The sequence below is a fragment of the Caloenas nicobarica genome, chromosome 7 (assembly GCF_036013445.1).
Source record: "Caloenas nicobarica isolate bCalNic1 chromosome 7, bCalNic1.hap1, whole genome shotgun sequence".
NCBI lineage: Eukaryota > Metazoa > Chordata > Aves > Columbiformes > Columbidae > Caloenas > Caloenas nicobarica.
The window spans coordinates 10,959,558-10,984,587 of NC_088251.1; the positions used below are offsets into that span (position 1 = coordinate 10,959,558).

At 42.0% G+C, this 25,030-nt stretch overlaps 1 protein-coding gene and 1 long non-coding RNA gene across 3 annotated transcripts in view; one reads left to right on the forward strand and one right to left on the reverse strand.

The window, feature by feature from the left end:
- RBM20 (RNA binding motif protein 20) overlaps window positions 1-25,030 on the reverse strand; it is a 102,513-nt gene that overhangs the window by 34,409 nt on the left and 43,074 nt on the right. The gene's annotated exons all lie outside the window — the stretch shown is intronic.
- Window positions 1,372-9,524, forward strand: LOC135990720 (uncharacterized). The gene is made up of 4 exons (XR_010606456.1): window positions 1,372-1,665; window positions 6,202-6,275; window positions 7,684-7,976; window positions 9,081-9,524. It is a non-coding gene; the product is annotated as an uncharacterized LOC135990720 (long non-coding RNA).

A 25,030-nucleotide genomic window follows, 5' to 3' on the forward strand; every position in this document is an offset into this window, starting at 1 on the left:
AGGCACTGACTTTTACAAAGCAAGCCTTTGCTCTGGAAGGCAACAAGCATTACCCAGCTGAAGTTTTAACAATTTCTTAAAATGCGCACTCAAATACATCATATTTTAGCCCCTGAGCAATTTGCCCATGTTCAGATTGGCTGCCTCCTAAGGACAGTTGAGGTGTTGAGGAAAAACACTGATGTTATTTGGGCTAATATTACTGCTCAAGTCAGCTATCTGCCAGCTCAGAGACACTCAACGGAAAGGAAATTCATTGCCCAGCGCTAATCCACTGCTCCAAAAACACATGAGCACTGACCTGCATCACAGGCTCTGCTGGGGCTACAGAGCCGAGGCAAGAGGCAATGCAAAACCTCCACATCCTTAATGCAGCATTTGATGAGTTATCTTGGCACGTCTTCTCGTTGCTGATCCAGCCTTGTAAAATCAAAGCTTTTCAAGAACAAGTTTGGGACCTTCCTAAACCAGAATATTTTATGCTTTACATGTGAGTGGCAAAATCATTGATCTTCCCTATATTTCACATTATTCAAAAAATAACATAAACACACAAAAAATCCATTTTACTGTCCCTGTTCCTAACATATCACAGTATATACATCTATTAAATAAATGAGCTGTTCTACCACATCCAAAGATAAAAATAAGCCAAATATTCCTATTTTTGCCTAGGCTACATTAGACCCTTCAGCCCATCAGACAACTCATAGTGTTTAGCTGGCCACTCTACTGCCCTCCTGGGACACAGCAAGAGCTCGTTAAACTTTCTTTTTGCAATTAACAGCATTAGTCTGGAAACCTTTCACAGTAGCAGTGGCATTCTATATGTGTGACATGATCCTTCTATGGAAGATGCCATTTCCAAAATTACTTTGCAGTAAGGCAAACCACAAACTAAATGTGCCTGTGAATATGCGCATTTCACTTTAAAAAAAAAAAGTTATAATTCTGCAATATTTCACACTCGCTCAAAGTGGAGCTTGGAGGGGTCTCTATCCATGTTTTCTAATTTTTTTCTTGCCTTCTTTCTTCCTTCCCATGTCACGTCAGCCCGCTTTCCCCACCTCTCCAAAGGAGAAAACTACTGTTCAAGTTTCTGGCTTTTCTCCAAATAAAAAGCCCCATATCTTTAAGAGATGGCAAAGACTGTGACTGAAAGGGGAAAGGCGCCTAACAGGTGGTTCAAGGGTGTCCCTTCACGCATGCAACTCCCATCAGCAAACAGCAGAAAATTCAGGGGAAGGAGAAGGCATTAGTAAAACCTACGGGGCTTTTCTACAGCCTGTCACATCTTCCTCCCCCGGCACAGACGTCCTCACATTCTCCTCTGCATCTGCATTGCATTAAACGGGATGAAGAAACACAAACCAACTTTCACTCGAATCTGAACTCTCCATTTCGTGTCACCCTCAGGACAATCACGTGAAACACATATGGCGAGCTCAGCCTGGGAACCGCGTCGGGACCTTTCCAGCCAGGAGCAGAGTTAATCCTCACCGCTGCCCGCATATGGCTGGTGACTGAAGGCTGCAGGTTCCTCCCTGCCTGCAGCTGCCGCCGCAACGGGCAGGACGGGCAGGGGCGGCCAACTGCACTGTGTCAGCAGATAGACGTGCATTTTTTCCACCGAGACCGAGCGGGCCAAAGGCGAAGGGAAGCGAGGTGAGTAACACGGGCGATTTGATTTTAGAAAACGCTACCTAGCATTCAGACTGCACGCTTGTTGATCTCTCCGGAGAGGGAAAAGATTCACTGTCTCAGCTCTGTTTTTTTCCCCTAACTTGCATTTTGATCTGTCATCAGATACTCCTGTTTCGCTTCACACTCAGGGAAAGAACTCGCCCCAAAATGACAGCATTCCAGGCAATCTGGCAAATCTCATCCCTATGGCATGTCTTCGCTTCATCTAGCTGGAAAAAAAAAAAAAAAAAAAAAAAAAAAGGACAGGAAAAAGAGAGAAAGAAAACCAAACCAAACCAAACAAACACAACAAACCAGCGGTTAGTTCTTTTCCCCGCAAGGAAAGGCCTGCTATTCAGAATAAATGAGTTAACTTTTGCTATAATGTGCCTTTTCCAGTCTTTTTGCCACCTTAATTAAAAGCAACTAAAAATAATATTACTTTTAAAAGTAAATCCACTTGAGAGAGAGACAATGAAGCCTCTCAACCGGTTAAAGTTCAGCTGGAAGCCTCTCCGTTGTCTTCACAGAGGAAGGATGTGCTGGCTGGTCTCAATACCCACCTTGTAGGCACATGCAAGGTCTCCCCACCTCCTGACACCCTCTGCTAAGGTAATATGATGCTTCCAGGGGCTGGTGGGACTAGAAAGGCTCATCTTTGGGTACTAGTGGGGGTAAGGAAAAAGAAAAAAAAAAAAAAAAATCATTCAGATCACTTGCATCATGGTGGGGGGGGAAGCAAAGATGAAGTAATGCAGCTGACAAGAACTTTTAACCAAGAAGATGGCACACGTAGAGCAAAATCACTGAGTTAAAGGCAATAATATATCTGATGAGGTGCTATAAGGCCTGTGGTGCAGCTTTTCAGGAAATTTTGCTCTCTAGCACTCTCCTTAGGGATTGTTTAGGCATGACTTTCTAATTCAGAGGGCAGTCTTTTCACAGAAATTGCCTAGCATCATCTCTGGACTCTGATATCTTTTAATGCATTTTAAAATCTCTTTTTATTACAGCAAGCACAAAAAAATTCAGATTCTGTTCCTATCTCCAGAGCTGCTGGATCATAGTATTACTGTAACAAAAACCATCAGTACGTCATTTGGAAAACATCCTGAAATGTCAGATGCATCGATGCAAGCCAAGCAGGGATGTGACGGATCAATTTGAATATTTAAACAGCAGAATTAAAAAAAAAAAAAAAGGACAGAGATCTCCAGATATTAGAGCATCCCCACTCAGAGAAGACTACTAAATAAATGACACATCCTGATGTCTGGATGGAACATGAGCCTGAAAATCTCCAGGCATAAACCACCATCTACAGGGTAGGGGCTGGAAGAAGATTATCTCCATATTCCACAAAAATGAGCTTTATAGTCTTGCTTTCTATAATACTCTAAGAAATGAGACACTGGCAGACAGACAGAATTGTGGTTGGATCTGCTATAAGAATTCCTCTATTTCTATAACAATCAAATAAGTTATTTTAAATGAGTTTGCTACATCCATCTCAATTTTTATGACACATGCAGTAAAACAGAGCAGTGTTTTCTTCCCTGAAGAAAGAAGAGATAAAGAAGCTGTCTTCACAGTTCATGCAGCAAACTTCACATGTATTTTTTTCTGCTTTTACTTGCAGCCAGTCACTCCTCCTGAGTTCTCATCCTACTCCATATATATTCAAACAAATTACTAAAAAAATCCAGCTACAATTCTTTTTGCAACCAGCATTGCAGCCTGATTTGGCCAGGATGGCAAACCAGCTTCCTTACTGGGACTAGAATCAGACAACTTCCTCTACAGCTTCTTTATGAGAGACAGGAAAACTGAGTATCTGTTTTACATGTCTATATTTCAACTAATAAATTGAAGACCAGAAATAATTCACGAGACTGCGATTCCAAAAGTTTGGAGTGCCTGGGCCTTGACATTTTTCAAGGTTCACTAGGAAATGCATTCAAAATTCACAAATACTTTTTAACATGATATCAAGGAACGGTGGCAAACCTTATCATAGTCTTCTAGGATTACAGGTGCCACTGCTGTTAGATATTAAAACAAGCCCATATCAGCATTTCTAATGTTTTTTTTTTTTAGTTGCTCAGGTGTCTGTAGAGAGTGAGACTCCAGAGATATGCAGCACCAAATCTAACTGCCAATAGACACTATTCACGCCACAGCGTAGAGTTGCTGCCAGGATCGGGCATCAGAGCTGCTGGGATGAGCTATAAAACCTGGTTTAGGGAGGGTCAAAGCACCCTCTGAATCTCACAGCATGAGACCTCTGTGTTACACTTAAGGTCAGAGTGTTTAATAGTCTTTTCTAGTCGAAAAAACCTCTAACAAACTGAGGCAACAAGAGAACGTGCAGGATTTGCTTGCATGTCACCATCCACACTCACTCTGCAGCTGATTCAGCTCCTGAGCTAATCAAATATTTTAACACAAGTATTTTAGCTCCGTAGAAAATATTAATTAGCAGAGAAAACAGATTTTAAACAGGACCAAGTTGCCCATGTGTGCGGCGTGAGCGGAGGGTCCGTTTTCACTGCAGAGAAACACAGGCCTCCTGCAGTACTGCCAGCCGGTTCCCATCTACGGGCAGAGGAATCGTCACCTGCTTTCATGTTGTTTTGCCTACTTTTCTGTCATTTCTACTGGGTTTTGTATTGTAGTCCACAGTGAATGCAGTGGTTCGTTACTACAGAAGGAAACAAGCTGGTGGATGGGACAGCAGCTGAAGATGGTGTGTTAAGCGCAGTTACAAAGAGATCTTGAGCAGTTTCTATGTGTGCTTTGTTTTTGAATTACCTAATTGGATTACCTCCAGCACAACAGATCAGTCTTGAAATCTTTCATCAGATTCAGTAAACCTTCAGTCAGGTCTTCTGGCTGTGATCTGGCCTGTGGTCTCTGTGTCACCAATACTCTCAGGTGCTTTCATGCCTTGATTTGTCTATTGAAGGCAAAGCTGGTATCTCCATTCCTGGAGTGGGTTCCTTTGCATCATTGGAGTTTGAAAGAGAATAATTCACACAATAACCTCTGTTGCCCACTCCAGCATTAGGATGTGGATAACTTAAAAGAGGGCTACCTATATGTCATTGATGAAAACTCAGTAACAAGGCATTTAGTTGAGATTTGTCCCATTTGGCCAAACATCTGGCAAAGGAGGACATGGCCAACCAGGCTTTCACCAAGGTGTTTACTGCAAGACCTCTTATCCTGCTCAGTTGTTTTCACCTAATACAATGCACAGACTTTGTACAAATTAAAAGTGTTGCAGAGCTGCCATTAATTTGCAGCATAGGAAAGAGTCAATCATTTTCTCCTCTAGGAATGAGTGTGGCTCAATAGATGGGGCTACCACAGCCCGGCTCCTCAGAAACTTGGTCGGGAACATGCAGAGGTACATGAAAAACCTCTTTCCCTGTCTTGTATGTCAGTCTCAGGGGTGTGATGGAGACAGCCAGTCCCAAGTGCCATCTGCCACGCTACACGTGAGCATCACACCCTGCTGCCCCTGTGCATGCCTGGCTGGATTAGCCCGTGTCAACAAGAGAGTTGACACCGTTCCCTATATGGGCACATGCAGAGCGTCCAACTCCATACGCACCACGGGGGAGAAACTGGGGGGGGACGGGACGGACAAAGCACACGCTGGAGGCCTTGGGAAGCAACGCCAATCCATTTCTGACTCTTGAAACAGGATCAGAGTCACTGGGAATGGGGCCAGCGCCTTCCCCTGGGGCAGGGTCAGACACGCTGAGCAGATTTTGTCCCGAGTAAAAGTCTTCCGACAGCAAGGCATAAGGCAGCCCAGCACTTCAGTGCTGCCAGCCTTTTTGGTTCCTCGTTTCTCATTCTCTCTAGGGTTTGCACAGCTGATCTGGTGAGTACAGTAGCCCTTGAGCAGGAGAAAGTGATGCTGATGAGGAAAGGCTCAGTGATCTGCCTGGTTTGGAGCACCTCCACGTTCTGTATGTGGTGCATTTATCACAGGCAGCAGGAAGGCAGGAGACAAGAGGGAAAAAAGCCAGATTGTATCAGGCACTTCCCCCGTCCATCACATGCTATATTTGCTCTGGAGAAGGCTGCTGACCCAGAGCGTAAGTGAGGACACACCAGCCGCCCTCTTGGCCTCCTGAGCTCCAAGGAGGGAAGGGGGACAAGTAACACTAAGTCTATAAACAGATCATGCAGCAGAGAGGATAGAAATGTTTAAAATTAAACTGAAGGCAGGCTCAAAGATGCCCTAAGATGGTAAGTCTGGGGGCTGGGCACGAAGTGAAAACATCAACAAGAATGCAAGCAGGGCGGTTAGTTAGAATGTATGTTCTTCCATCTGATACATACACCTTAAGAAAAGAAAGATATCAGGGTATTTTCACATAAAGCAGCTGAATGTAAATGTGAAAAACTGCAGGAAAATCACAGGAATAAGCCCAAAACTTGAATATCAATACCAACATATAGGATGAGGCATTTTAATAAGATCTCCACTCTGCTTCTCCCCAGAAAAACATGCTGATACGGGCTGGGAAATCTGAGGAGCAGCTCATGTGATGCAGACTTCTGACATTCCCCAAGACGTGAGTAAGCTTAAACAAGTGGTATTATCTGATGCATTTGAAAGCAAGATGTGAACAGCATGATCGTGAGGCTTTTTTTTGGTACCACACAAAATGTTCCTGTTTGGATAGGCTCTGTGAAGGGAAGAATATTACGAAAAAGTTAAAATTTATCTGTGGCTTTCATAGTCTTGCCAGGCTGAGTTAACAACAGGAACGTAAAGAACAGCAGTTCTGTGAAAATGCGTATAATTGAGCTGACACCGTACACCAGGACAAAAATAACTACAAGTCCTACTACAGAAAACACAACCTTACCTAGAAATAAAGCCTAAAGTGGGCACTCTTAGTCAGTTTTACAAGTTTTACATCATTACAAATACATTGATATTTAAAGTTCGCTCATTCCAAATGTAGGATGAAATAGTGCATTATCACAAATACGGCTTTCCAAACCTGAAGCTGAAGACATCAGTGAGCTTTGTATTAACTAAAAAGTGAATAAAGGGAAAATTGAAATAAATGTATTATGTGAAACCCAGATGCTGTTACTCTGCTGTGTGTGCACAGCTCAGGAACACCAAGCTCAAACAGCACTTAAGCCCCTGTGCAAGTGCAGCCTAAAGATTCCCCATTCACCGCCCAGAGCTCCTGCATGGCAGCTTCTCTTATCCTCAGCATCTGATTCACTTTATGCTACATTCATAAGGACTTAAAAACCAAACCAAACCAACCAACCAAACCAAACCAAACCAACCAAACAACTAACCAAAACCCTCCAGATTACAAATTAAGGCTTCTGCTTTTGAAGAAATTCGAAGAAAAAGGATTAAAAATAGAAAGCTAGGTCTGAGCTCTTGGGCATCAGAATAATTCCTTTAACACCAAAGTAATGACACCAGCTGACTCTTTATTGCCAAGTCCTTCCAAAAAACCTCACACGTCTTGGTAGTAACTACAGAGGTAGTAACTACCTTCTTCCTAAATCTGATATAATCAGAAAGTTAATTATATTCTTCTTGGTGGGGTTTTTGTTTGGGCTGGTTTGGAGGTTTTGGGTGATTTGGGGGTTTTTTTGGTGGGTTTTTTGTTTGTTTGTGTTTGTTTGGTTTGGGGTTTTGGTTTTGTTGGTTTTCGGGGGTTTTTTTGGCACTTCACTGCATTTAGACCATAAAATCAGAGGGAGCTCTCTTGCGTTCTGGTTGAATTTGTGTACAGGAAAGAACAACTTCAGGTTCAAAAGCCTTACATGCAACTACAAAGTTAATGCATTATATCTTTTCATTAGTTATAATTGTTTTTAAAAAGATTTTCAAAACATACGTGGTGTGCAGTTAAACACAGCCTCTTCAAATACAAACCAAAGCAATTTTTCCGTATAAAGAAACTCGTCATTTCTAATCTTTCCTACCTACACTTTTGCATTTAGCTCAGCAACTAATTGAGATGCTCGCTGGCTGATGCTGCCACCCGATGGCTTTTCAGTCGTTAACAACTTGGAGAAAGAAAAAAAAAAAAAGCGCAGATGTAATGTGGAACCAGTTCTGCTTCTGCTATGAGAACAGAAAGTGCCTGGGTAGGACACTTCCACCAAAGAGATCTGATTAAAAATGGCTGCATAAAGTACACATTAAAAATACTCATTTGAGGAAGATGGAAATGAAGGAAGTTCTCAGAACTTCAGCTGAATATTCTTACTCTCATCTCCAGCAATAAACACAGGTGAGTCACCAGCTCCTGCAGCCAGCGCTCAGCCAGGCACTTCTGCAGATGTTCCCCCACTGCAGAAGGGATGAGCAGCTGCTTTCTCCTTCCCTTTGCACCCCAGCCCCTCACCAGTAACTGCAGCTGCCTCCAGGCAATTCTTTTCCCCAGACATTTAAGAATCAACTGAGATTTTCAGATGGAGAAACTCAGTGCTCAGTTTACGCAGCAAGAAAACACTTATTCCCAGGTGCTGTGACAGGCGCTGGGTATCAGCCAGGGAAAGCTGTGGGGATAATACCCCCAAAAACTCTGCAGGCATCTCTAAGCCTGGCTGCATTTTAGCCCTATAGGACATAAACCAAATACTGACCGGCCTTGAGAGGATTTAATATAGGGAAGAGAGAAGGATCCAAAAAGTTATCTTGTGATCTCTGAATATGTATCTATGTAGAGAAAAAAAAAAGCGGGGGGGGAGGGAGGAAGTCTTCAAGAAGAGAAGCAAAAGGAATTAAAAGGCCAAGATTGAGGAGAAATAAAAAACTCTGGCTCCATTCCTGCAACCGAGTCCAGCAGAGATTTATTTCTTTGCCCACAGGATTAGTGCCTTAAGTCAAGCTCTGTTCGCACTGATATATTACTGTATGAGTTGGCTAGGCATAAATTAATTATGTAAAGGCTGAAAAATATTAGCTCTACTTCTGAGGATTTCATCATCGAGCAAAGAGCGCCCAACAGAGAGGCTCATGGCAAAGGGAGGAAGGAAAGGCAGGTGCTTTGTGGTGCCTCCCTCCCCGGGGAACGGCAGGAGCCCCCGCCGAACCAGGTGTCCCATGGAGAGATGCTGCCCACCCCCGCCAGGTACCTGCTGGTCTCCACCAGCCTCCCAGGGCCTGGGGAGCCCCACAGGTGGTGGGGACCCCACGGTGGAGTAAGCACTACAAAAGGAGCCAGGGGGGTTATCATGGCCAACCTGGAACACACCTTGAGTTGGCTTTGCCTAACAAGGGTGTTTCCTTTCTTGTTTCCCTCTCCAGTCCCAAGTGGTCCTAAAAATGTCTCCTCACCTCAGGTCGTGACAGCGCAACCACATTTCTGAGTACTATTCTATTTCCCTTGCAGCCAGGGAGGGCCAGAGGGCTCCACCACAGCCCTCACCAGGACAAATCTGAGACAAACACCAGCCTGGAGCTGCTCCTGACTCACAGCCAAACACCAACACTCACCAGCAACAAGGGATTTCTGGCGAAACCTGGAGGGAGCAGGACTCCAACAAGAAAAACAAGTGATTATATTTTCCTCCAAAAGGTCACAAAAGCTCTGTGCAGCAGAAATATGATTCTGCATTATTATACATGCTACAAGGTCCCAGTGATTTTACTTTAATGTAATAACTGAATTCACAAAGCACTGTACTGTTAGGTAGCCTATTCTTTTTGTCAATTTGTTGTTAATGAACAAATGTGATCCTGCTTTATTTTCTCAGTCTATATACAGTCATGATAACAAACATTTTCATGCACATTTGCTGTGTCAGAAGCAGTTGTGAAATAATTCCCTTCAATATAGCAGCAATTTTTTTCCCCCACATACAAATTATAAGTAGTAAAAAATTATTATTTTCCTTTTGGAAAATAAATTTAAGTACTTTATTCTGTATTCACAGCAGTTTAAGACATCCACAAGGAAAACACTGAGATAACAGGGGGGCTACAATTGGTTTTACTGCGGTGTGTGTGCAGGGGGCATCCTTCTCCCAAAATTGGTACTCGGTGAGTCAAAGTGGAACAACCACTAGATGGGGATGTCTGGCTTCAAAATGTAACAAACCCAAGGGGAGCCTTAGTCACCCTCTAGGAAAGCTTTTTCAGAGTATTAGTGGAAAAGAGGGGGAGAAAGAGGAGGGAAAAGAGGGGAGGGAATAGAGGAAAGAGCCCATGCACTTGCCTTTTCCTTGTCTTTCTCCAGACTGAAAAAACAATGAATTGATTCATATTGTGCAGGGGACAGATAAAGATATTATACAACAGTACGAGATCGAATAGGTAGACAACAGCGCAGGTCAATGTGCCTATTTCTAAACAGCTTCAACAAATATCCAGACAAGACCAAAGTGTTGGTGCATCTCCCCTGACCTCCTTACAGATTCTCGCACTCCTGCCCACGTCTCTTCTCTGACAAGGTATCTTTTGGGGCTTCACCTGCTCTAGGTCCTCCTTGTCTGCTTGTCCTCTTTTCCACCTGCTACCCTTATGGGTCCTCTCCTCAACCTTCCAGCCTGTAGTGGTCAAATTTTAGTGCTTCCCTCCCCACGTATTTTTCCTTTCAAGTTACAACTAGAACTTCAACATGCGTCTCTTGGCTTGATTAATGGGATCCCCACTCCTTTGTAAGATTTGCATGGCCCCCACTATTTCAATGCATGACAGAGCTTCTGCACGTGTGTTCCCCCTCTTCACACAGTTCTGTAGGTCCGAGGGCATGAAGCCTGTGGTCTTAGTCCTCACCTTCAAACTCTTCCCAGCACCAGCAAGGCTCTTTTCCTTCCCACTTCATCAGCTTTGGGGCCAACTTTCTTACTTGTCCGTCTTTCTCCTTATGAGCATAATGCCCTCTGCATTGAAATCTAAAGGGCCCGTTTCTCTCCATCTCCAAATCCCCTCTTGTAATGTTTCCTTCTCCCCAGTGCCTAAAAGCAAGTGGCCAAATTAACACAAAGAGTAGATGAGATGGGAACTACTTAGAGATACTTGAAATATATCATACAGCATTTATAAATTTTCATATAAGTCAAGAGAAGGATGCACACTGCAGTCAGACTCCTCCTGTGTGTTCACCTTTATACGTCGTTGGTTTTAGCTTGTAATTGCAAGAAAATCTGATTACGCCTTTCCATAGATGCAGACAACCATGTGCAGGAACAATACATATCTGAACATAACTACTTTCTTCAAATAAGCACATGAGAACTTCACAACAGCTTTTCGTATGCCTAAGGACAAACCCAAAGAAGACACCTGGGGAATCCTGTGAGAAATACAGGAAGATTTGGGGATATTTCAAGTAAACCAGCTCTTCCTTTTTTTTTTTTTTTTCCCCAGCTGAACACTATTTACTCACATAAAAATTTTCTAACCAATATTTGTATGCACTAAAAAAAGACATCCAATCTTTGAAACTTTTCATCGTTTTTCTTTGTCCCAAAGTAGAAGATTACAAACAGAACACCACTGTTTATTGCTTTGAAAGTAGCTGGGCATCTCTTTTTAAAACACCCTTGTGTGAGAGTGAAAAATGGTAAAGTACTAAGAAAAATGATTTTTTCTAAAGCCGCATTTCAGAGATGACACAGATTTTGTCAGGTTCTCAAACCCTGAGAAAACAAGAAAAAAGAAATAGTTGATGTCCAATATGTTTTGTCATGGCTTTCAACTTACTGGAAAGTAAAGGTAAATACAGAGAGCACTGCAGACTGTCGTCTTGATCTACCGTTCATCTCAGCCAAAGATAAAATATATATTGATCTCAGCAGCATAGACTCAGCCTCCACTGGGAATCTGTTGTAACATATTTGAGATCTGAGAAGATGCTGTTAATGTTCACATGGGAGCCCCAAAGCACTTACAATGCAAGATTTAGTCCAAAATTTGCACATCAACATGTCACACCACAGTGACAGGAAAAAAAAATTCATTATAATTAAAAATACATTTAAAATACATATTTAGGTAATGAAAGACCTCATTTTAATCTGCTTCTCAAAGACATATTCAAAATAAACCTCAAAACGAGGTCACTCTATAAACTGATTGAGACCAAATCAAGATGCCTTAAATTGCTCCTCCAGCTTGTTTTCAGCTACAGACACTGGTTGCAACTCAAAAACTTCCATACCTCCCGACTGGCACTGGTGAGCACTCAGACAGGCTCAGCACGGACTCTCACACAGCGTGTATCTGACTGTAAAGGGCATTTCGCCATTTGCAAGGCGCAGCATTGCCCCGTGCTCTGGTCCTGCTCTGTGCCATCAATTATGCTGTGGAATTCCTTCCCATCAGGCATGAAGAAAATAATTCAGTACATTACGCTTAACCATACCAGCATCTGGGTGGCCACTCCAATTTATTAAAAGAATAACTATATGTGAGCATCAGAAAAGACTTTAACTACAGCTCCATGAAAGATCCTGTGCAGAGATCTCTTGAGGAGCTATGGACAATACTCCCAAAAGGAAACTCGAGACCGTCCTTGGAATTACAACATCATCCACTACAGCAAGGAAGCATAAAACAGCTCATTAGCAGCCCTATCGAGTGACAGACCTAAAGCTGGCTCCGAAGTTGCCTACACCTGTCTGCCTAGAGCGCCTGCCAAAAAGACAAATTCCACTGTGGAAAGAATCCTTGTCCCTCTTCTACATCTGGATGCTGCAACCCCAACGTGCTCTGGGAACTGCAGGTTTTACAGCAGCAGGCTCCTCAGCTAGGGAGAAAAGATGAGCAGATGCTGTAAGATCCCCCCAAATCAATGCATTTCACACTACTGTGTTTTGAGTGTGAAAACCCAAAACACCATTAAAAATATTCATCAGTTTTAACCAGCACTGGTTTTAGTAGTCCAGCAAAAATTATACAGTGGTATTTCTGGTACATCTTGCTCCCTTACAACCTGAAAACATGAGTCCTACTGTTATCTTAGAAACTTATTTACAGTTGGCACCCCGAGTTGTTCCTTTGACAAACTAGGAGCAAACTGTATTAATAACATAATAGTTACTGCGTAGTTTCACACTGAACTCCAATACCGCAGCAAAATCCTTAAGGTAAAGCTGAGCCAGAAGAATCTGTCTTTCCACACTGTCTTTCATGACAACCTGAATACTTCATGAAAGTCCCAGGATCTGTTCTCTAGAAAAAATGGGATTTTTAACATGCTTTATATACGAGTTTCAGGAATGACGTATGAAGAAATTTGATAATGAATTAGGAGAAATGAAATTAACATCTGACATGCACATACAGGTATCCATCAGTTTCAGCCACTGATTTCTCCTGGGCTACAAAGAGCACAGACATCATACAACACAACAGAGGATGAGGGCAGCCTTAGTTAGAAACCACACATTTTCATCCTTGCAGACATCTTCTCTAATTGCAGCAAATTGCTAAATAAATTATTACACTAGATGGTAGAAAGAGTAGGAGGAGGGAGATGCAATTTTTTTCACACAATTTAATAAGAAATTTCACCTCTCTGTAATGGTGTCTTGGGAACGTAGAAAAGGACTCCCCTCTAGTGCCAGCCTTGTGTTTGTTTTCCTTCTTAATATAATCAGCATTATTACTACTAGAATTTACTCCGCCTTTACAATAAAAGATGTAAAACTAGATGCAGGAGAGCTGTAGTAGTACACAGTTGTAGTAAGACCAGCACCACAGATCCTATCCAGCAGGATACTATTAACCAGCAGAACATTAAACTCTTCACCCCACCAAAACGCTGCAAGGCATCAACTCATTTGCAAGCCTACAAATAAGAATTTTTCAGAAGAAATGACAACCTCGCAGGAATCAAAAGGTAGAACGCTCCCTGATTCTTGCCTAAATGACTCCCTTCCACTGTAAGAACATAAGCCTATGGGTGTTTTTCCGTGTATTAAACTAGGTTTTAAGTTTTGATCCCAAATAATGTTGCACCTAAATAGGTGAAGATGTGGAAAGAAGTCTGGGGTCTTCTGTGCGTGGGAGGGAAGAGTATTTCACAACCATCTGAGTTCCTCGATCATTTCACTGCAACTTCCCCATTGCCTAAAATTGGCTTTAAGGCAATTAATTAATTAATTCTTAAAGACATGCAGGGTTTTGATGTAAAGAAAAAAAAATGTATTCATACAGGAGGACCATTTCACTTCTCTCTTAGACTACAAAGACCTGTCTAGCAAAGGTCTGAAGCACAATAAAGATCCAAAAAGCAAAGTCCGAATGGCAGCACCTGCACCCGAACACCCGCTGGCTTCTCTCCGCCGGCCACCACAGTGAGCTGGTGTGGGTTCAGCAGCCGGCACAGGCATCCTGACCGGCTGCCGCACCTTCCGAATTTTGGAACAAGCCTGCAGTGACAGGAGGAAGGGCAAAGCCTGAGGCAGGTTTAAGGTGGGAGGCAGCAGGAATTTGGTAACCCGAAGGGCTACTCCTGGCCATGTGAAGGGACCCACGGCCCCAGTTGGAGGATGCAGGTGCCCAGAAGCCCATTCACTTAAGTACCAAGTAGAGATTGATGTTGTAGTAACAAGTCAAAAATCACAGCAAAAAGTGTGCAAGAGAAGTTCGAAAGGCTCCTCGATACATGTAGGAGGGCAGTAAATAACAAAAATCTACTTTCTAGGTTTCCTCTCCCTGCCATGGCATCAAGACACTTTTTAACTATTTCCCACTCAGTGTTTTGCCTTTTACCTTAACAAACATGCAGAAATTTTGAGGAATCCCTACCTCTGGGTAAGAGTTTTTTTGGTAACAAATCTGCTAAGAGATACCACCTGCAGCAGGTTTTTTAAGATTAATTACCTACCTTATGAAGGTAATAAAAATCAGATCCGTTACAAACATCTGCAGGTGCTTGAAGGACCACCTCTTTAAAGAAACCCCCAGCATCTGTAGCTGTAACCCCCTGTGGAAGCACCCAGGGCTGTACCTGGCCACGCACATGGTCCGAAAGTTAATGCACCAGCTTCTGGCCTGCGCCATCGCCCTGCCAATCGCTGGAGCAGAACTGCAAAACCTCACGGTCTATTTGGGATAACAACTTAAATCCTAGCCCATATCCCCCTTCAAAACAACATACACTAACCCAACTTATTATTTTTTATTTTAATGCATTATGCGTAACCAGCATTCAGCTGCACGGTAGATGGCAGTAAATCTTCACTTCTTACATTACAGACCCTCCGGCCTCACTCCAAAATTGAAAGAATTTGTGAATACATTTGTGGCATTTTTCAACATACTGTAGGAGTAAACTCCTGCTCTGCTACACCCCTCTTCAGCTTTCTTATCAATCTTTCCCCTAGGTATGCTCATATATGATCCTATTATTTCACACACGGTTCATTCTCAGAGCTATTTTATCATAGAAAAGCAATTAGATGTACAAGCAGTTTAGCACCATTGGATGAAGACTGGCTTATTTCAGTGTAATATAATCCAAAAACCTATGAAACGTAAAACAGAGGATTCTTAATCACAGCTGTATGTGTTGACACATGCAGGGTGAGGAAGGGAAAAAACATACTTGGTGTTGCTGACAGTATGTCAAATAGTGTTACCAGAAGAGAAGCAAGCTGCAGCATGTGATTTGGATGACTCTTTGGGACACAGAATTTTATCTTGATTTAGACTTTCTGCCACAGAAAAGCATTCTCTTCCTGCCAAGCCTTTGCAAAGCTCTGAACCTCACTGAAGTTCTCAAATGCTCAGTTTAAACTCTTCTACCAAAGATGCTGTTTCAAACTTTAAAATGCCCCATGTCCCAGCTGTCAAAAGGCACATTGCTAAATCATTTTACACTCGTGGATGTCAGCTCCTAGTAATTTACAGGACACATGAAGCCATAAAAATTGAGCTAAGAAAATGGCTTTTATAGAGGGTTTGGCCCAGAACACTGATTGGAAGAACTATTTCCAGTTCTCTGTCTGGTCTTTGGATCAGGCCCAGAATGAACAAAGGTTTGCTAGACCAGCTTTTTGATCAAGTTTACCATTGGTTAAGTGGCCATAATTTTAGTGAAACTGTACCATTCACGCCACTGAGGAAGTCAGCTCTTTAAATGCCTTCTCTTCACACACTATCCAGTGTACAAATAAAGCTCATCTCCAAACATACTGTTATGTCTTCTCGTGTTTCAGAGGCTTTTGTAAAAAGCAGTGAGAAACCACAACACGATCTCCCTTTACATTAGATGCTACTAATTAAACCAGATTAACATTGTACTAACTTGTAACAGCACAAAGCAATCTGGTTTATATCATGTCTTTCTGACGGACTGCATTCCAAAATAATTTTGGTGCCAGCTCTCACATTCCCAAAAGTGCCTTAAAAACCACCTTGCAACCATCTGTAGAAGTCTCATAACTTGCATCCAGCACTTTGGCACCAGCCCTCTGGGAATTTGGGGCTTACATTCAGGATCAGGACCCTGGCATGTGCACCAGGCGGTGCGGAAGTGTGAAATCATCTGGACCCAAAACCTCACCAGAAATGTCTTCTGACCACGCTTCATTTATATGAAAGCCAGTCAAACCGCTACTGCAGTTCTGTTTCTCATGAGCAGCAGCTGAAATTCTTGCAAAAAGCAATTTGCCTACAGCAGTGCAATCACCTCCGCATTGCTCCAGAGGGCTGGGGCAGCAAGGACAGAGATTTACACCAGGACTCGCCAACAATCCTGCCCTCGTGCCCTCTGTTCCAACATGCGACTTGCACGCAGTGACTGAAAATGCTTACAAACAATGCAACTTCTCTTCAACTGAATAATGTTGTAGATTCATTTCTCTTGTAATTTTGAAGTACTCTGTACATGTTTGACCTTTTCTACTTTTTAAAAGACCCATCACTTAACCGCCATTTACTGCAGAAACAGAAGGGAAAGGAAAAGCTCTCTATTAGCACCAGAACATTAGATACCATGCAGATGGGCTGGATGCAACATAGTATCTGGTCAAGTTTGATTTGCTTGAACCCCAAAAAATAGTTAAGAGGAAATTGTTAAGGGATAGGGAAAAGCTGTACATTTGGACAAGTCACCTGATGTCAGCCAGGGCAACAACTGCTGCTTGTAACAAGGAATCTTGTCTTTGGAGCGGTGAAAGGGCTGAGCCCATTTAAAGTTGGTATCAGTAGTATATGTGCAAAGCGAACTCTAGAAATGGTCTATATAGACAGAGTTTTAAATACTGGAAGTTATTTTAAGATGAATTTTTTTTCCTTAATACTTTTCCATGTATACAACAATGAGCAACTGAAATTAGGACAAATACCTCTTGGAAAGTGGAACAGAAAATGGAACAGAAAAGAAAAGTCCCTGTGATGAAATATGCACATGTGTATGGATACCTTTACATAAATATAAACAACTACAGATATAACACACACATTTAGAGACACATAAACAAAATACATTAAAACATGATGTTTATGTATACAGATCACCTGGTGTAGCTGCAGACAATGTAGTGCTGGCTACCTTGGTCCTCGCAGGCAGCTTTACTCATTTTGAGGGGTGATGCTTTGTAGAACCCTGATGTTCTCTGAAGGTCAGGGAGCTTGCACTCTCACCGAATAAGCCTGCTCAAAGTACAGTCTGAGCCACTCATTACCACTGTGTTAGACACCTACACCTTCTGCTCTTCCTTTAGATGTCCATAGCATTGTCAAAAGAGAAAAGAGGAAGAACTCGTTTGAAGGCTGCAAATTAAGTCCTTATTAAGAAGTGGAGTGTGCAAAAGATCTCAGGGTTTTCAAGACGCCTAATGAGAACGTGGAGGTCGTACCTGTGAAAGGTTTCAGAGCTCTGAATTAAAACTTATCTGTTTGGTCTACCAATAGCAAATGTGTCACCTGTCAGCCCCTGAGCGAAGCCCACAGGCTTCACACTGCTTCACAACATCTACATCCTCAACAAAAGCACAGGCTCCTCTACACCACTGGAGCAATTTCAGCCCAAGACTCCCATTCGGCTCAGTGTAAATCACTTTAGGTGAAGCACAGAGGAACCTTACTAATTGTGTTCTGATGTTTCACAGCTTATGAACACATTTTTCCCTTTCCAAACACTGAATTGAACACCCTACTTGGCCCACAAATTTAAGATTTCATTGTCAAATTTTTATAAAATCCCCTCACAAGATTTTCCAGTATCTTTGAAGCACCATTACCACCCATGGTTAGAGCTGAAAACTTGTCAAAGAAAAAGCTGTAGTACACTTTAATTAAAAAAAAAAAATCTTGTGGTTATTTGCTTAACCACTAATTCTTCTAGGCCACTGGAATGTGTTTAATGTTCAATGGGCTACTGACAGGTTTAAGCTAGTGGAATAACTCAAATAACCACTTCTGCTGCTTCCAGTATAAGCAATACTGAAATTCCTTGGTGGATTTAGGCCCTGGTCACTACAAGTCAATGAAGCTCGGTAGTGTGGTATTACATTTACACGTTTACTCCAGAGCAGCATTTGCTCCACCCTTACTGTAGGATAAAGTGTTCAGGAAAAGAAAGCAGAAATCCTCGCGGTGACATGTACACACTCTCAGTTTAGAGGAGCTAATCTTTCAGTATGAACGAAATGAGCTAGATAAGCATCTCTTCACACTCCATTAAGTTATGAGCCTCCTCCATATCAAAGACAGCATATGACAGCTGAGTCATACACAGCATTTATGCGATGTCCACTTGTCCAAGCAATTGCCTTTACAGAACGTAAAGATCTTCGGCCCAAGAGTAAACTACAGACAAGTCTCCGATACTGCGGCGACGAACACACGAGATCCAGACAGACTCACAGACTTGTGACCTTTACGATTACAGCCCATCGCAGGCAGCTCGCTAGCGAGTGGACAACCCTATTTATGGCAACAAGAAATCACTGCAAGTTAGCCCCTGTTTGAGAGCCTGGAGACCAGCATACCTGAACCGTCAAATATCTCAGCATTCCTCACCCAGTGCTTGTTTTGCTCTACTGAGACAGACAAATCGGGGTCCTCCTCAACCTGTCTTGGTTTTAGTTCTGACACAGGTATGGGTGACACACAAGGAAGGATACAACGCCATGGCATGAGGAGCCCGTTCCCAGTGCTGACTAATAGTGATCGAGCTGTTTCCATGACATTAAAAGGATTTGAAACAGGATTTCAACGAGAATCTTTGTTCATGAGCCAGAAAACAAAATAGGAGAGGGAGAAAAAGCAGTTGGGGATAACGAGAGATTTAGATCATTTTTATACCACACCACTTCTGTCTTTCTAATCCTTTCACTGCCTCCCTGCTGTGAATAAACACAATTCAAGTTTCCTATCCCTACCTGGAAACCACTTGTTCAAGGCTTTCCTCATCTTTGCAAGCTTTGGTTCAATCCTCACTCTCTGCCTCATCTGCCTTTTCCACTCCTCCTCCGTAGCACTGCACAAAATCACACTTTGCGACGTGCCACAGAGTCACCAGCAGTACCCTGTGTGCCACAGCCTGGGATGCTTCACCCAGCGATCCCAGTCACACTCCACTGTATTTGCCTGAAAGCAAGACTTTCTGAAATACACTGTAGTCTTGATTTAAGTTAGTCGAGAGGGGGAAAATTAATTTGGTTTGTCTCCTTTTGATGTGTTGCAGTAGCTAATTACTCTTAGTATTAAAACAGAATTTTATTCCAGTTTAAATATCCATTTCCAAACTCACTACTTTGAATTTGGCATTTAAACATGTCATGTTAACAAGGACCCAACTTGCCATGCAAACTGAGGTTACAGTCCTCTTGTTATTGAAAACTGAAGTAATCTTTATGCTACTAGTGAGTAGCATCTAGGATTACTCATAACTGTTGGTACAAATAAGACTGTTTCCAAGTCTCTATGGTGTCACGCTGGAAAGATCCCTATTTGAAGAAAATTCACTACTGCCAATGGCCTTCAGACATTTCTTTACGGTTGTGTTGTATATTTTTTCTTCTAGTTAGGAGTTACTGTAATGATAATGCGTTTTTTCTCTAGAACTCAGAAGACCTGGAGGTATAAAGCAAAATCCCTTGCAAAAAAATCGAAAGCTTAGTATCTATTTACCTACCTTCATCAAACAAAACTAAAAATCTCAAAGAATAAAATACTCAAACTCCTTTTAAGAGATAACTATGCTGACTGACATAATTATACTTCTACCCTCTAAGCTTTTGTTGTTTTAGTCTTTCTCGATTGTATTTACCTTAAACATGCCTGTTATTTTGTCCCTTGTTAGTATCAGACTAACCACACTACAGTTACACAGAGCAGCTCAGTCACTCTTTTTCACTTGTTAGACCTTTGTCAACATCTGGATTTACTTCCATATTCCATAACTATCAGAACAAAAATCTCAGGGGTCTTTTGGATCCAATTCTTAGGATTCTTTGGTGCAGCTAACCAGACAGGTTGATTTGTTAGTGCAGTTCTGCTAGGATAAACATTATCATGGCCTCATTAAATATTGACTTCAGAGTATTGCATCAGCTTCATTTGATACAAACGTTATCCTGCTCCTTTCCAAATAGAAAACACAGTATGTATTACAGTTCTGTCTTTTTTTTTGCACCAATTCTAGCTCCTTCACAGTCTTTATCTGCAACTGGGTCTCCCTCCTTTCTAGCATCATTCTCCTAAAACACTTAAATTCTTCCATCAACCATTGATTTTAGTCTATTTTTAGCTTCCTGGCCAGAACACCCCTGTTGTTTTTTCAGTTATTGAGTAGGAGGAGTGCGATTGCTATTCTGCAAGTCCTTCTTAACCGAAATCCAAATTTAATTCATACCCTTTCAATTTTTTCTTCTCAACAAACTTTGCTCTGCAATTTTCCCCAGAGTCATGAAATTTAGCCTTTCTGAAACACCAAATCAGTGTGTTACCCATCCAAAGCAGCATATGCCTCTTCGACGGGAAGTAGGTCATGCTCGCTGGTCCCTAGGCAACCACCGAACCTCACTCCCTTGATCAATTCATCTGCATCCCTGGTCGTGACATCTGAAATGGATGCAGCTGGTATTGTGTGCTGTGGTTTTTGTATTAAGAGACTATTATCTGTTTTCAGCAATACTAAGTGTGCTATTATTGGCTGCATCAGATCTCTGGTATATTGAATGGCCCATTTTTAAATATTCCATATCCGTTTTCCTTCTCCTCCCACACATTGCCATACAGCGGACTAGTTCCCACCAGTCTCTCGTTTTATTTAATGGATTCTTTTCCAGAACTTGGTTATCAAATTAATCCTTACACAGCCAAAACTCCATGGATACAAGTTACTGATAAATTCTTTAATACTAGAACACATAGCACAATCTCCTTTTTTTATGCTCATTCTTTCTAAGAGTATGGATGACTACACGAGCAAAGAGGGAAGTTACAGAGTATACCCTGTAGGAAACCTCATTGCACCAGACACACATCAACAAGCAGTACTTTTGAAAGTATGAGAAATGAATGGGCACCATGTAGAAAGACCAAAAAGCGTGATGACAGAGCCCCAGCTTAAGCAGATGTACATTTTCTTCCATCAGGGCTGGGTAAGCTTCCTTGCAAGAGGTACATCTGGTGCTCAACACCACTGCTCTTCCAAGACAATCTGGCCTGGCACCACCTCAACCATTGGAGTATCCCGTGACTTTTATGACCCCAGTCATGCAAATAGTTCCCCCAAGGTTTCAGCAATACACATTTCTTAAAATCACTGAGAATATCAGTTCCCTCCTGCTGGACTTCCACAGCCCATCAGTGCTATGTCATTCCTCTCATGTATTTTGCAACAGGGGATCAAATTGTTCACAGCAAGCTGAGCTCAGTTTGTACATTTGACTTAGCGACAGCACACAATCTTGTCTATTAAATGTTAATTCAATGCTTTCATATTTGCTTCTTATAATCTCCGGACAGGCTTTGCCTTCCAGTTTCTGAGGTACAGGCTACTGCATGCAGAGAGCTCTGCAGCTCCCTGGAACGTGGCCCAAAGTTGTGCTTGGACTCCACTATCTGGATTAATTTTGTTGGCTTATAAGGAAACAGTTTATAAGTTGCTGAGCTTATTTTTCTTCCTTTCTCCTGACAATTATCATTTGGTTATAGATCAGAACTAAGAAGAACAACAGGATTTTTTTTCTTAGCTACGTGTAGAGGCATCTTGTGCAGATAAGAGTAGAATGGTAAGAGGGCCCAACCTGCAAACCTGAAATTACATGATGATAGACTAAAGCCAGCTACCAGAACTGAGGGATGGATGCTAATGTGTAAAGGTAAATAACTTCACTGTATCACACTGTCACATACTTACAGTGATTGCATCTGTACATTAAAAAAAGGAGGCAAATATAAATAAATTAAACATACATTTTCCTATTGACATGGCCCATATCGTGATTTAAAATTGGCAGAAAGCAAAAAAATCAAACAAAATATGAGAAACGTAAAGTAAAATGAGAATGATGCATTTTTAAAATGTTCTTGCAGATGAGAGATGAGCATGAAACAAAATTTTTCCTATTCTTGGCTGGGAAAAATGTGTTGCTTCTGGTTATCTGTCTTAAAATACACAGAGGATTACGAGAAAATTTCTTCGTATTGATTAAAAAAGGCATTAATGTCCCAGTGCCTCAGAAGAGACAACCATGACACAGCACCAAATACAAACACTGACTAACCCTGGCTGTCACCCGCCCCAGCCCAGCTCAGGGGAGGAGGTGACAGTTGTCCCAGAAAAACAAAGCCCAGTGACAGCAGTTTTTTCTGACATGTTGTCAGCAAATGAGTCAAGAAAAGAAGTGAAGTAGATGTAGGTTAGATCTTCACTGGGGAAAGAAGGATAAATATATCCAGACTTCACTCCTCACCTTCACACCATTGCTGCGCTAATTGCAGCTTGTCTTAATATCAGCATCTTTGCATTAGCTCTCCAGAGCAGCACGCCAAGAAGCGTAACAATAAAAGGCATTTAGGGAAAGCTCTTTTCATTCCTCCATATCCCACCGGTTCCAGGGACCCGGGGTTTGGGGCCTTGACTTCGCGGTGTGACTGGTGTTCTCAGAGCTGCAGCCTTAAAACCTGCTGGGCGTGACTGCCTGCAGACACAGCAGATTTCCATCTGTCTGCATCATCAAGCTGTGGCTGTCAATCCCACCAGCTTCACGGGAAACCCTGGTGTTACCAATCAACTTAGCCTACTGTGCACACGCCACATAGCTATAAACTGTAAAAGTATTGTTTTTACAAGGGCTGTGGATTTAAAATTGCCTGACCCCGCCAACTCAAGAAATGCAAAGCTATTGGACCAAGAGAAATACATACGTCAATGGATAAAACTATGTGCACCAGCATCTTGGGATGTGTTCAAACCCTGACCCTACATATAACTACAAAAGAGAAAAGGTATTTTGTATTTCTTACAGGAACTGTCCTCAGAGGAGCAGTTCACCACATGATCTCTAAAGCCAGCGATGGCACCGGCATCGTCTATGGGTACGGAGAGACAACAGGTGGGAGAAGCAGACGAGACAAGTTTTCTTTTAGGTGTGTGAAGTTTGTATTTCATTCATGCTATTTGTGAAATGGAATAACATCAGCAAGTAGTCATGAGGCTGCAAGTTAGGAAATTACATCATATATTTGGCAATAACTGCAGGATATAAATAACCTGGAACATCAAACCTTTTCAGAGAAACAGATGCAAAAAAAGGGATTCACTTGCCCCTGGGCAATTTGCAGTGTGTAACATTTACGCATGGATGGGCAAGCTGTTTTTAGCTTCCCAAGAGTCAAGACAGACCTAACAGAACTGGATTGCGCATTCCCACAAGAAGGGCAGCAGGTGATTGTTACAAGCTGCAGAGCATAGCAAATAAGCTAATTCAGTACACTGAAAAAACAGAAATCCAAGAAAGAATGTAAGGAACCTTCTTCTTTCTCTCCATTCCCCTATTCAGAATAGTTATTGGAAGAGAAATTACCCTGAGTGCTATAATTTAGTATAAGTAACCCTTATCAAAAATTCTCTGTGGCCAACCTTACAATAGGAACAGCATACCTCCCCTCTTCCGTTTGGGTTATTTTAAATCCATTTGTGAGCAGTTCAATACCTAGAACCTTATCCTGCAGAGATAAAAGCACAGGAATAATTTTATTCCCACAACCTGTCTTACAGACCCTTGTTGGAGCAGATGTGCATATATAACTCACAGAACAGGGCACAGCGAAGCATATGTAACCCAAATTAAATTCAATTAACTCTAACCAACTAACATATATTGTGTCTTCTGCTTTTACGATACAATGACTTAGTTTTGTTGATAAAGTCAGGCATGGATTACTGAGAACCACAGGGAATTGGACCACACAGCTATCAACAACTATTGGCATCCTATACTGTTCATTAGAAGGGGAAGCATGGACACACACTTCTCCTGGGTACTGGAACAAACACAGTGTCAATCTAGCAGGTAGAGAGTCTTTAGAGTAAGGAATTGTGAGTAGACAAACCTGTCTGTTAGGCCAAATACTTCAGGAAATTTTAATTCATAATAGAGAATGTAGAGAATGCAAATTAAAAATAATTTTAAGAAAATCAAAACAAACAAACAAAATCACACACTGTTTGGAAATATTCTCAGCACTTCACCATGCTGAGTTTTAGAAACTTTCCTTCTTCCTTCCTACTCTCATCAGGGGATAAGCAACAGCCTCAGCATCTTGCTTAAGAAAGATGCAACTGAATCCCACCCCTTCTGCAAACCTCCTTGCTTGCATGGGGTAGCATTTCCCAGTGAAATAATAAAACAGATTCCAGGCAAAATATTTCACCCTGTCCTAGTGTCTAGCAGCCATGGCAAAACACAAAGGATTTGGTAGGTACTATGCAAATATACAATGAATGAACTTGTTGGTGTCCTGCTCCTCTCTGTCTTGCAACATCGTAGGAGGTTAAGTAATCATTTCAATCTGGATTTACCACATTAAAGATTTGTATTGCTGGTCTTGCTTTCCCCAAATTAACCTTTGGTGTTTCAATCTTCTCCAAAGTATTTTCTTTATTCAAGAATTCCAAGGTGCTTTAGTAATTTTGCTTAATTATGTTTCACAGTTTTAGATTGTCGACTATTGAGTGTAATATACTTTTTACAGGTGAGCAAAGAGGGAAGACACAGAAACTGAGCTAATCCACCATAAGCAGGACCATGACCCTGGCATTTTTTTTAAACAAATCAGGTTAGCACGTGTGCTTAACTAGCAGGAGCTGTACCCACACGACTTCAGAGAGCCCTCCACAAGTTAAATAAATAGTGCTCTGAAGCAAAG